This window comes from Equus quagga, chromosome 1 (assembly GCF_021613505.1).
Source record: "Equus quagga isolate Etosha38 chromosome 1, UCLA_HA_Equagga_1.0, whole genome shotgun sequence".
NCBI classification, from domain to species: domain Eukaryota; kingdom Metazoa; phylum Chordata; class Mammalia; order Perissodactyla; family Equidae; genus Equus; species Equus quagga.
The window spans coordinates 154,854,076-154,858,746 of record NC_060267.1 but is presented as its reverse complement, the minus strand read 5'-3'; the positions used below and the strand labels follow the sequence as shown (position 1 = coordinate 154,858,746).

Genomic DNA, 4,671 nt, shown 5'->3' with positions numbered 1-4,671 from the left:
TGGTTTAAAAAATGTTTCATAATTTACTGAATTGAAAAATCAATTGCTGATCAGATTTGTAAAGGTAACTGCATTTTCTGCTAGTAGCTCTTGGCCTTTGTGGAGAAAAAGCCGGGCCCCTGAGTCATCGTTGCTTTTCAGAACCTTTGCTTTCCCACTGCTGTTTGGACTCATGAAAGGTCAGGGTAGGAATACCCAGAGAGTCCATCCAGAGACTAGTGTTAAGATTAGATTCAGAGAAATCTAGAAAATCTACAACTAAATGGGAGAGGAGTAAAGAGCCTGAGGTGAAATATTCATTCATTTACTCCTTCACTCAATCAACCAACTAACCATCATTGATTCGGTGCTGACAACATGCTGGGCACCGTGCCAGGCACTGTGAATACAGAAGTTAAATATTTGGGGTGTCATGGCCACACTGCACCACTTCCAGCTGCAAAGAGGAGGAGGAAGAGGAGAGGGGAAGGAGAGGAGCTGCCTCGTGCATGTGCTCCAACACTGAGGGGGCTGAGGACCAGGCACTGGAGGCCCAGGCCAGGCTGGGCAGCCACAGTAAGGCAGAGGATGAGGCAGCCAGTGCTGATGAGGACTCCAAGCCCTCCAGGAGCTGGCTCCAATCCCTGGCAGGAGTCCCTGCTTGTCCCTGAGGTCCAGGTGCAGATGCCAATGGCCAACTGTCCAGAAGGTGATCATTTGCCTGGACCTGTTGAAGGAAATGTTGCTGCTAAAGGTGGAGTCGTTCAACAGCTCCAAGATCAACGTGCTCAACGTCTCCCAGGAGATGAGTGAAATGTTCCCGAGGATAAAATACAAGAACAAAAGCCACGAATTCAGGCGGGTGGTGCTGAACGAGGACACAGCCTGGCTGTCTGGCCTGACCTCCAGCCCCTACAAGCACGGCAGCTGCCTCTAGACCTGGAGATAGCCTTTTGTTCCACCTTCAATCTAGAAGGTCTCTTCAGCCTCATCCAGAAGAAGACTGAGCTGCCAGTCACTAAGCACTTGCAGACGATCCCCTGCCAAGTGTGGTCCACACCATCCTTGTCTACAGCTGTTTGCTGTGCCAGCCCCAGGTCTCCCTGCGGCGAGTGAAGAAATGTTCCAGGGCTCTCTTGCTACTTCAACATTGTATATATCCGCAACAGTGCTGACCGGGGGGAGGAGGAGGAATGAGCTGAAAGGACAGGTTTGCCATCATGCATAGTCTGGATACCAAGGGTACCAGCTACAAGTTTGAGGTGGTGCTGGCCCTGCCAGCCCTTGAGCTGTACAACCACATGGGCAAGCTATTGGCTTACCCTCTACAGGGTCCCTGAGAGAGCCATGCCTCCTACAGCCTGCTGGAGGAGGAGGATGTGCCCACTGAGGTTGAGGCCACTGTACGAACCATCTCTGCACATCTCCACCTTCTTGTACAATGAAACCCTTGGCCTAGAGTGCTGGTTCTCAAACTGGACTCAATGGAACCCCTGGTGAGGGTGTTCCAGGAGGCATCCGGGGCACCTGGAGGACTCTGGAAGGAAGCCTAAGATTCCAAGAAGCATTCCAGGGACTCTGGGCACCCTTTGCCCCTGTTTCCCAGCCCATACTTTACTCCAGTTTGTCAATTGTAATTTTCGTTCTTCCCTGTGTGATTTTTGTCATCAAAATAGAAATCTGAGGCTCCCTTATCCAGGTCTGCCACAACAAGAACAGATTTGGCCTAGAGTTGACAGAAATGTGGGAAGGTGAGCACTCTCACATACCATCGACTGAAAAGTAAGTTAATATGTCTTTTTATGAAAGGTGATGGAAATTAGACAGTATCTATCAGTAAACTTAAAGTGTGCAATACTCTATTCTCCAACGAGTCCAATTCTAGGAATACGTCCCATGAAATAGAGTTGATCCTCATTATTCGTGAGTCCTCACTATTTGTGAATATTTGAAAATTTGCCTACTCACTAAAATTTATTTATAACCCCCAAATCAATACTCATGGCACTCTGACGGCCATTTGCAGACATGGGCAGAGGAGGGAAAAGTTTGAGTCAAGAATTCACTGTATTCCTACAGATGTGAAAAAAATGCATGTTTATTCAGTTCTTTCAACAAATATGTGCTGAAAATAGCAACATAGGCATTTGGAATTCATTTATGGAGCAAACAGAAAAGGTACTTGCCCTTGCAAAACTTACATTCTAGCAGAACAAGGATCATTGCAGAATTGCTTGAAAATAACAGAAAATTAGGAGCAACCTCAAGATCCGATAACAGGTGACCAGCAACTTATAGCCCCAGTAATCCCCCTCCTAGGTACATCTCAAGAGAAATGAGGGGCATGTCCAAAAAGACATGTACAAGAGAGTTCTTAGCAGCTTTATTTATAACAAAAGGCTGGTCAAGGGGCCGGCCCAGTGGCACAGTGGTTAAGTTTGCATGTTCCGCTTTGGCAGCCTGAGGTTCACCGGTTCAGATCCCTGGTGCAGACCTATGCACTGCTCATCAAGCCATGCCGTGGCAGGTGTCCCACATATAAAGTAGAGGAAAATGGGCATGAATGTTAGCTCAGGGCCTCTCTTCCTCAGCAAATAAGAGGAGGATTGGTGACAGATGTTAGCTCAGGGCTAATCTTCTTAAAAAAAAATTTAACAAAAGACTGGTCAAATTATGGTAATACATACAAGGGAGTGTACTACAGACATTGAAAATGATGTGGCTGTAAATTCCTTGACATAGAGCAAGTCCAGGATGAATTGTTGACTGAAAGAAAAATTGGTTTCAAAAGAGCATATCTGGGCCCATCCCGTGGCATAGTGGTGAAGTTTGGGCCCTCCCCTTCAGCGGCCTGGGGTTCACAGGCACCGGCACAGACCTAGCACTGCTTGTCAAGCCACGCTGTGACGGCATCCCACATGAAATAGAGGAAGCTTGGCACTGATATTAGCTCAGCGACAGTCTTCCTCAAGTAAAAAAAGGAAGATTGGCAACAGATGTTAGCTCAGGGGCAATCTTCCTTCCAAACAGAACAAAACAAAACAACCCCAGCATGTCGCTTAGGCCCTAAGTTTGTGAAAATGTATGGCTAAAATGACATTCACGCACTAACACACATTTGTAGAGAACTATCTGGAAGATGTTTGTCAGGGCTTTCTCTTGGTAGTGGGAGATCATAAAATGTGTACTTTGTTATTTCACCTTTCTCTACTGTTTCAATATTTTTAAATGTTGTTTGTGAGAATATAATAGTAATCCTATTTACTATTCCAAATCTGCAGTGACCATGCTTATATGCTTTACCAGCTCATCTTTTTTAGAAATTCCTCTGCCCCAAATGTTTCCCAGGTTCCCCAGGCGACCATACATTTGTCCTACAAGGAGTCCTTACTTTGCTGGTCTTTTGTCTCCTAGTAGAGAGCAGGAACCCCCACACATGTCCAGGAACCTTCCACATATGTCTCTTCTCACCCCTCCCCATCTGACCCCCACAGGCTGACCTCCGTCTCTTCAAGAGCCACCACCCTAGATAGCAGAACTAGGCATCTGTCACTGCCACTTTCTTGTGCTCCCCAACCCTCTACCAAGGGAGCAGCCCAGCTCCTGCTTTTCCTTAATATTGGAAAATAGATATGAGGGGGATTGTGTTCCCCGGTCCGCCGGCCCACAAACCCAAGCCCCAAATGCAAATAGCTGTGTGGGCGGGGGTGTGAGTTCTCACTCTGCTTTCCTGCACCAGGTGAGGGAGAATGGCCTCGGATATACTTGTAGTAATTGAGGGGGAGTCGGGCATGGAATTGGTCCCAGAGCTGTTTGTGATAATCTTTTTGGCCGTCTAATTAAAGATCCTTTGTTCCTCTGTGTGTGTATGTATGTGTGTGTGTGTGTGCTTAGTGCTACTCAAATCAACCACTTATCCAATCATGAAAGGGAGATTTTGTTGAAAAAACTGGGCCATGGCTCACAGCATAAATTCATGCTCAAGAACAGCTGAGAAGCAAATGGACAGAATATTCACACTCATTTGGGCTGATCCTGTGCTTAAAATGTGTGCGTAGTTCTTTAGTCAAGATTGACATGGCAGCCTGTTACCTAAGGTCCACGTCCTGAGATGAGTTTGCACTATTTTTGAAGCAAAGACAGAGTCTCTGAGGTGGCACACTGCACCTTACACGGTCTGTGGGGCATCAACATTCATGCTGTAAGGTCTCCACACGCCTCTTGCTTTGTCTCAAATGCATTCCTCTCTAGCCCTGATGGTCACCCATGTAGGGTGCAGAGCTTCGTCATTAGTCTTGACAATAAATTTCTGGGTACTCTTGAGCGCAAGTTCTCAACCTTACCTGCGTGCTGTAACCACCAGGACATTTAAAAAAATACTAGGGACTGTGAAACTGGTCTGGGGTGCAGACTAGGCATCTAGATGTTTAAAAACTCCCCAGGTGACTATGAAATGCAGCAAAGTTTGAGAACCACTGTCTTAGAGGGCACACTGTGGGACCAGATTATATGTGGGGGTCCCATTGGCTTCTCAGAGGTGCCTCTGACCCAACCAAATTGGAAACTTCTATGAAAATCCCTTATTCAGAACAACTATAGGAATAATGAAAGGACCAGCTTCTTATAACCGTGCTGCTTACAACACAGAAGACCAATATAGGGAATCCATGAACAGAAGAGCAGAAGCTCGGA

The 4,671-nt window shown here is 46.6% G+C and overlaps 1 pseudogene; it reads left to right on the top strand.

Moving 5' to 3' along the window:
- The first annotated feature begins 488 nt into the window (after positions 1-488).
- LOC124226625 (BRISC and BRCA1-A complex member 1-like) lies at positions 489-1,424 on the top strand (annotated as a pseudogene).
- The last annotated feature ends 3,247 nt before the right edge of the window (positions 1,425-4,671 follow it).